Source organism: Aphelocoma coerulescens, chromosome 6, assembly GCF_041296385.1.
Source record: "Aphelocoma coerulescens isolate FSJ_1873_10779 chromosome 6, UR_Acoe_1.0, whole genome shotgun sequence".
In the NCBI taxonomy this organism is placed as follows: Eukaryota; Metazoa; Chordata; class Aves; order Passeriformes; family Corvidae; genus Aphelocoma; species Aphelocoma coerulescens.
The window spans coordinates 18348743-18357942 of NC_091020.1; the positions used below are offsets into that span (position 1 = coordinate 18348743).

The 9200-nt window shown below is 39.2% G+C and overlaps 1 long non-coding RNA gene across 6 annotated transcripts; it reads right to left on the minus strand.

The window, feature by feature from the left end:
* Positions 1–4194: 4194 nt before the first annotated feature.
* On the minus strand, positions 4195–8500 carry LOC138112437 (uncharacterized). Of its 6 annotated transcripts, none has more exons than XR_011151737.1 (3): positions 8329–8500; positions 7685–7855; positions 4195–5712 (listed from the first exon to the last, which is right to left on the minus strand). It is a non-coding gene; the product is annotated as an uncharacterized lncRNA (long non-coding RNA). The 6 variants fall into 6 exon arrangements; XR_011151734.1 differs by having other exon boundaries at positions 7685–7852; positions 8346–8499; XR_011151735.1 differs by having other exon boundaries at positions 8346–8499.
* Positions 8501–9200: the final 700 nt, after the last annotated feature.

Below are 9200 nucleotides of genomic sequence, written 5' to 3' on the forward strand. Positions count from 1 at the left end.
AATTGTTGATGCTTAGCACGATGTGTAATCTGAGTTTACACTGTATGAGCATCAAAATCCACAGAGCTTTTATGATCTTTCCTCCCTTTCTCAGTTTGCTCTATGAAGTCACTTCTTTGAACTCAGAAAGTCATAAACAGAATAAGCCTGAGATTTATACTTCTGTACTATGCCTTTCCTGTCAGACAATGCTCATTAGACCTTAGTCAGAATTGTTTTGTTGTCCTTCCAATAAATGCTTATATGAAGCCCAGTAGCAGCACAGAGATTATAAGATGGAAACCTGTGTTGAAATTTAATTCCAGAAATGCCTACCTTTTGTGTTTTCTTTATAGAACTTTAATTGATGAGACCCACCACCCCTTTGTAAAAAATCACTCAGTTAAGTTGTGCTATATTATTCATCACATATGATAGAAAGTATTTTGTTGAATAGAAATTGCAACACCAGATATACCAGATTACCAGATATAACACTAAAAAAAAAAAGCGCCATGATACATATAAAATGATGGCATAATAATAATAATAATACGAATAAGTAATTTTTGTGGAATATCACAAGATGCAAACTGACAGTAGAAAGATGGGTTTTGTCAGTCAAAAGGTATGATAACAGAGAACATGAAACTTGTACTCTAACTCTTTAAAATAGGACTAGGCCTTGTTCTTAAAATACCAGATAAAAAATTGTGTCCTTTGAATATAATAAGTTCAGTTCATGAATTACTGTGTCCCTTATCCAGTCTATGGGAATATGAATCCTCCCTGTCAGAAGCTAGTGGGAAAATATTACTTCATCATTCATAAGTATTTGTCTTTATTCCATTTCTACAAGGTGATTGTATGTAAAATGCACTTGTCCAATGCCATGCCTTTAGTAGGGTAATGAGCATTGATTCATCTGGTTGATAGGCTGACTTAATGACTAAAATTAATGACATGCACCATGTATTCCTTTATATTAAAGACAGATTGTAGAAAAGTTCCTGATGTCCTAAAGACCAGGTAACCACTTTCTGAAAGACCCTATATTCAGAGCAGAGAGCTGAAAAACACAGGAAAGTTGTGGCCTTCTCAGCATGTACGTTAAACTCAAAGGAATTTTCACAGTTGAGCAGAGACTTTTGTTTAAACTTACAAATACACAGACTGCTCCAGGAGCATAACACACACGTACCCCCAGGGCTATGTTTTGGGAAGGCTCCCAGGCTATAAAAATAGCAGAAGCTGGCTAGCACTGTGGTAAAGGTTTTTCAAGCTGGTGAAATCAACTAACACCACCAGTCCCATTTAAAATTCAGCATGTGCTGAAATCCATCAGAGAAATGCAGCCATATGGTCCCAAATTGCACAACATCCTTTCATAAGAACCCACATTTCCACAAGCCACCGCAGAACCCCACACGGCATATGACACAACACACAGGCATGCACAGCTTCGCTCCAGGCAAGCTCATCTCCTCGAGCAGACAAAAAGGTCTTCTGTTAAACCTACAAACTGTAAATACAGCTCCTTTGCCTCAGAAATAATCTGTGAAATGTGGTTCTCAACAGGATTAATATATTTGCCACGCATTGCAAGGAAAAGCTTCATGGCATTGTAGTTGCATTCAGCATCTGGGTGAGTTGCTTACAGACACTCATAAATAAGGAGTATCTTATTATTTGTGGGAAGGAAGCACGGAATTACTTGGCTGGAACAAAAAAAAAGTGTTCTACCTGTATTCAGAGCAACTTGCAAACAAACCTCTGATCCAGCACATACTCAATTATTTGCACTGCAGAATGAATGTGTTACACTCCAGATTTGCAAAGGTGAAGGTTTAAGTGAGGACGATATGAGGTTTTGTGCTTCATAACATTTTCACTGATCAGTTTTCCACAAACCACAATTGGTTAGAACTAAAATATGCAAAGCATTCCAGGATTAAAATATACATGAGATTTATTATAAATACACAGTTTCTCAGGATCTGGGCCTTAGAACAAAGGTACACAGTGCATTTAAAAAATAATTCCTTAAGAAAATTGATTATTCATTTTGAAAATTTCCAAGCAATAACGAACAAGGACAAAAAAATAGTCCCTCATTCCACAAACAGGTTGAATGCAGAAAAAAAATTGTTTACTTCAAATTATGTCAGGAATAGGAGTAGTTTGGTGTTAAATTTCCTACTTGCAGTACTTCCTAGGTCAACACATTAGTTTCACTAGAAAGAACAAAAAGGAACCGTAATGATAAACACTGCAAAGCACACATGAATGCACTGTTGTGACTGGTAAATGATATGGCTTGTGGCAGTTCAGAACTGCTGATAGCTTCTCTTTAGTTTAATAAGAAGGAACATGCCCTTGTTTCAACCAGCTTAACTCAGTATCAATTTTTATAAATAGAATTCACCTGAAAAAGGTAATAGGCGGCATCTGTGCACACAGAGAGTAGTTGAGCATAAAGGACAGGTTTAAGACATTAACCATAATCCTCTTGTATCTAGGAGATCATGCAAAGTCTTTATTAGTTTTTTTAGACTTGGAAACAAATCAATTGATGGTGTTGCTATGATTCAGCCATCAGCTTCACTGGCTGCATTCACTTTTGTCTCTATAGTCTGTTATTAAAGGTAGGGAATGAAAATAACCTCTTTGGTGCTTATTTTAAGCATACTTATCAGCAGCAATCTCCTATTTTATACTAAGAGCAAACACTGTTTAATATATCCTTTTATAACTAAATACAAATTACTAAGGGGTATGGGATCAATAAGTGGTACCAGCTTGCAGGAACATCATTCTTTATGAAACTTTTTTTTAATAGCATTTATAATATCTATTCAGGAAAACACTGTCAACTGTTTTAATAGAGCTTTACAAAACACTGCTCTGTTAGGAAAGAATGTCTGCATTGCATCCTCTGTTAATATGCTTCAATTGTAAATAACTGCCAGCAGCATCTCCTACAATGAACTCCAGGCCTCCCAGTGCCATGACGATACACAGAAATTAAGTGTAGGCAACTACACTGAATTTCCATGTGCAAGACCACATCAACTTGGACACCACTAGATGTTTTCCTACATGCCACAAGGACAAGGTGTGATATTCACACACATTCACAGTGCAGACACAGCCACAGAGCACCCGCTCTTTTCTGCACAAGACAGCAGGGATGTGCAGATAACTAACTTTTGAGAACAGAATACACTAACAAATTAAGCAGGTGTACACCTTACCTTTCTCTTTTCAGAGCCCTGAAGACACAGGCAGATAATTTTGCTTACCTGTGTGTGCAACAAATCCATCTTTCTGCTGCTGCAGAAACTGTGCAGGGAAGTGGGGAGGGGTCTTACATGCACTGCCCATACATCAGCTGCTCAGGAGGCCAGCAAGAGTGTCAGGGAGGGGCATGGCCTTGCCCAAGCTGCTGATGCACACCTGATGGAACAGGGTTTTGGGGAGGCACAGGCTGGGCAGCTCCCACTCTGCAGGCAGCAGCAGGGACTGGGAAGGTGAATGGCTCATCAGTGGTGAAAAAACCAAGAATAGTCCCCCATGGTCACAGCAGGATTTCAGATGGACCAGGGAAGTGACACAAAGCAGAGGTCTAAGGTTAGGCAGAGCTTTGAGGATTCCTTTTTGGAGCATAGATGCCCAAGCTCCATCTAAATCTAATATTAGATTCAGCTCCAAGGTAACCTGCTGAAGTTACACAGGGAGCTTGTACCTGAGCAGCTGTTGAACCCAGTCCTATACCAGCACAGTAATCAATAATCCACTTCCACCTAAACCATATCTAAATCTCTGAAACCTGCAGCTCCAGCATGTTCAATCCAGAATAGACTCAGGGGTAAGAGCACTGGGAAGGAGATGGGGCTGTACAAGGTGACCTGAATAAGTATGGGTAGTCACACAACTGGAACAATTAAAATGATTCCCCTTCTTGGGGAGTCACTTGATTTTAAAATTAACTTTGTTTGAATGAGTTTATTTCTTGCAGGCTCTGTAGTACTAATGAACCACCCAGCCCCTGAGGAACACCCAGCTGTGCAGAACTTGATAGATATGCTTTCATGCAATTTTAAATCTTATTTGGTTAACCACTAGACCTCCTCAACTGCACATAAAGAAAGCAAAGGTTTGGTATGCTCCATCTCCATAAGAAGAGTACCCAGGATGAACAGTGAGCTGAAGACAGAGGCCTGATTTTTTTCAGTTAATTAACATGAGAGAGTCCTGCTTTCTGCAAGAGGCAGCATAAGTCAGTGTGCAACTATACGACATGATGGATCTAGGTATCATGCTGGTCTCTTTCACAGCTTTCTCCCCACCCACTTGTTCATCCTGGGGCTGTGACAGCACATCCCGGCAGAGCTGGGAATTGCACAGCTGAACTGACATGCATTTAAAAATAAGACTTAAAAAAAATAAGCATTCTTTAAAAGCTCCAATTTGTTATTTTCAACTTTGTCTTATCATTGATCCAGTTAATGCAGTGGCCCTATAAAGAATTTTATTATCATAAATAAAGAGACAGTGACTTTACACATGGAAAAAAAAATGGAGGTAAATGTTAGGGACTGGGATTTCTTAGATGAGCTTTACCACCAAAGTCAAAATTGTGCCAAAGTAAACCCACAGTGTCTGGATTTTTACTTTACCTATACTGAAGGGACTATGATCAGAAACTTCACAGAAACACAGAGCATCTGAAGTTGTAAGGGACCTCTTGATACTACCTTGAGCTCAAGCAGGGTTGCCACAAGCAAGATACTCAGGACCATGTTCAGGTGGGGTTTTAATACCTCCATGGATGGAAATTCCACCACCACCCTGGCCAACTTTGTTCCAGTGCCGCCATTGTGCACAAGCAATCATATTGCTGCTTCATCTCACTGTCTTAAGCTAAAATCTTCAGCACATGGAAACTAGCAGCAATTGCAATGTCTGCAGCAATTTCAGTGGGATGTGACTGGTTTACACCTACTGGAAGTCTGTTCTCTACTTTGTTTTCTTTCAGTCCAAGTTCCTCACTAGTATTTGATATTGAAACTTCGGCCCTAGTTCAGTTGCTGGCTCATACTGCCCATCTAGGATCACACTAGCTCACAGGCCACTGTGGAGTCTTAAATTTTATTACAAAATGTAGTGCCTTTGAACTTGTTACTGAAATTCAGACCTAACTACCATGATTCTGTTTCCTTAAAACAGTAGATTTTGTTTGGTGGAGGTATCTCATTGGGCAATGCTGAATGTACAACCACAATGATACTAACTCCAAAGCCTAAGATAGAACAAATAGATTTTTTTTTTCTAAAGTATTACTAAAACACCTCAATGACCAACAGTTTTATTAGGAATCTCTGTTTGAGCAACTCTCCTTTCAAAACCTGTTACTTGTTGCTTTATTTCATATCCTTGCAAACATCTTCAAGATTAACATGTGGCAGCATTTTCTATTTTGCCATTTATGTCCAGCAGATTTTTTCCCATTGGGTACAATATGAAGTTCATGGGTCTCATTTGCCAGGGTGTTCTGGTATAAGGAGATGGCAGCCAGCATCAGGAGTGAAGGTGATATCTGACACCTTCACAGCAGAAGGATGGTGCTTGTCATGTGTTACTTTGAGGAGATCATCCCTGAAGTTCCTTGAGAAATGGACTGGGTGCATCAGACCAGCAAAATACCAGGTTATCTTTTCTTTCGCTGGGGTCCTATTTTTTGAAAGCAAATTTTTTCCTGAGCTGCCCTGATTAGATAGTACTAATAACATTAAGCTAAATTGGTTCCTTGGGAGATGTCCCAATTAAATGGCTATCCTAATTAAGCACATCCTGATTAAGCAAAAGATCCTATAATTATAATAATAGCATGTAATAAAAACTGGCCCATAGTTCTGTTCAGACAGAAAGCATTTTGCAAGCCTTATTTACAGGAACCACTTTATCCAGTATTGAAACACAACCAGCTCTTGGGTGAAATGCAACATCTGTTTAACAATGTGCAGCAGAACTAAACAGGCTTTCAGAGCAGGAAAATGAAAAATTCTTCATACTGACAATGCAGACAATGTTATGATAAAGCAGAAGGTACTTAGCGTGTAATTTGGATGAAGTATTTTGACTGATCTTAGCAGAATTGCTGCAGTATTTACAATTGCTTCCCATTATCACAAGTTCACCAAAGAGGGTGTTTTATAGAAGATTCTAACAAATATTTAAGCTCCATACTAAATGGAGGAAAAGTACCCTACATTGAACTTTTGCTTTCCAACTTCTGAAAAAAAAATCTCATTCCTATATTGACACAATGGAATTTTTATCAACTTAAAATACCGAGGAGAGTGCAGCACGAGAAGCCAAATACAGTCTGGTAGAAGTACCAGTGTGAAAAGTCAGTTTCCTCCAACGAGCTGTAAGGCTGAGCTCCTGACCCCCTGTAGTTATTGCAAATGTATGGCATGCTTTTTGAGCACTACTGTCCCAGAGGGAATTCTGATTGTGTGTTTTGGATACTGCTCATGCTCCAGCTTGCCTAATTGTATTCATCTGGCTTAGTTCCTCTCTTGATCACAGTGGAGTAGGACAACCCCATTTTTTTTTTTAGTTTGTCCTACACCACACTGTAGAGAAGATGTTGAGTAACTCTCGGTAAGTAATAAGAGTTGGATAAACAAATATAAATGAATATATTTACTTATTAAAATTACCCTTTTTTTGGCCTCCTAGTGACAAAAGAGCAGAAACAAGGAGTTAACATGTAACTCATACCCCTAAGTGTGAGCTGACAATAACTGAATGAATATAAATGTTAGCAGTCATCAGCATAAGGTAAATTATCACTGAACAGAAAAATTGGTGAAGTCCACCACAAACCATTATTCCAGAGAGTATATATAACAACTCCCTACATCTTTCCTTATTGTCCTGCCATTGTTATGTCTGAGCATTTGAGAGATATAGAGATATTATGATATTAATTATTCAATATTAGTTCAGTATTGTATGGATGTAGAGTTTTTAAGCTACACACCATAACGTTGAGGAGCAGAATCTGGTCCTTGCATAAACTCAGGGGTATGTATAATGCAGCAACACAAGCTGCACTGAGGTACTGCTCTCCACAATATCAAGAGAGATGCCCATCTATGATATTTCTGAGGTACCACTTTAAAATACAATGGTGCCCTTTGAAGAAAGCAAGGATTGCTGGTGCTGCTGGAGGATGGGGACAATGTTGTCCTCTCAGAATTACACTGAGCTCCTGACACAAGGCAGCTCTGAGAAGCGCAAATGCAACCTGAGGGGGGGTGGTAGAGCAACATAATTGCAATTAGCGCCAAGAGTGACTCTATACAAGGATGTAACGCAGAACACAGAGACCCACATTGAGGAAATATCTACAGAAAGCACAACAGGCTGCAAAGTAAGATTACTAGGATCAGAGAAACAGCCAATGTGTATACCTAAAATGATTAAAAGAGCTTCACTGTTCAGGATGCAATTGACATTTGTACCTGCATCAGGCAAATCAAATTAGAAAGAAAAAGCAGTTGAGGTAAAAGGGCAATGTTAAGACGAAAACAAGCTAAGGCTGGACTTGAAACTGAAAGGCTTTCATTGAGGTACCTTCTAACCATGTTAACCTTTCAGAATAAAAGCCTGGTTAGCCAGTAAATAAACTTACCTGGTGCTGTAGCAGATGACAGATGTAGACCAGCTCTTTAAGTCCTGTGCTCTGCTGCCAGGTAGTTGTGATATCGGACCAACTGCTTCAATCTCAACTCCAGCCTTGCTTGAAGTCCTTCCTTTATCCCAGCCTCCAAGTCACTAACTCTTCATGCCTTAATACGTCCTGCTAGGAAGCACAAAGAGAAAAATTAACAATTTTGCAGAAGCTACTTGTGGGCAAGCTCCCCCAAGATGTCATTAGCATAGGCTAAGGAACTAACCTAACACCTTTTTAAGGAACTAACATCAATCTTCTGGCAGTTCACAGCAGAACAAAAGTCACTCCATGTTCAATTGAGGTAAAGGCCTTTTTTCTTTTTGAATAGAAATACACCTTGATGCTCCCACTTCACAAGATGAATAATACTATAAGTAACAAATGTCTCAGTATAGGATACTAAAAAAAAAAAACCAACCGAAACAAAAAAGAAACCAAAACAAAACAACTAAACAAACCTAAATCAGAAGAACATCAACAACACATCAAAGAACTTCTAGTTAGATCTCCAACAATAGCAACACCATAGGGAAATGCACTTCAGTAGCAAAGGCTAAACTTGTTTGTATATAGCAGCTATCCTTGCTTCTTTTCAGACTCACCTTCCCCAACAACTAACCTGACAGCCTCATGTGTAGTTCCTTAAACAGCAAAAAAACAAAGAAAAATCTTCTGGGACCCTACCTACCATCCCTAAATCTTAGGGATGGTTATCTTAGACTGCATTACACAAAGCTACATTACTCTGTGGCCTGATGCCTCAGGTGGTGATTTTATACCCAGGTGTCCGCAATAAACTGCAATCAATGTTATTAAAAAGCTACTTTTGGTAAAACATGGGGCAATTTTTTGGAAGCAGTAATAAAACCTTGTAACAATCCTGAAAGTAGGGCAAAGGTTATGGCAGATGAAGTGGAGCTACCCCAGCAGGGAGGCTGGAAGAATGTTTTATGTTAAAAAGCTTATTTCCAGGCACCAAGGACTTGCCCAGCCTAAGGGAATTAACATCTGGTTAAATTAAAAGCAGATGTTTAGCTGCCACAAAGCAGTAGAGCACCATCAGAGTCAGTGAACAGGGTTCCCTTGTGCAAACTTTGCCAATTCATTATCTTGGGGGAAGCTGGGCCAAAGCTGCATCCCCATCCTGGCCTAGGCCATTATGAACCATTCTGAAGTACATTTAGTTAGCAGGTTATTTCATTCTTTTTTTCACTGAGGCATTCTGAACTATGAGCTCAGACATGAACAAGTAGGTTGTTTTTTCTACAAATACAGCAAGTGCATCTGTGTTACAAATTACCCTTGTTCTCTCAAAATTGTGGTCCTTTTTCACTTATTGTTCTGCTTAGATTTTAATTGCTAAATGATTCCATGACAGCTGAGATTTTTGTTCTTAACTCAGGATCTCACTTTCAAAGGAACCTCATAATTTGGAATTAACCTTAAGAATGCTGACCACTAATCAGGTGAATCC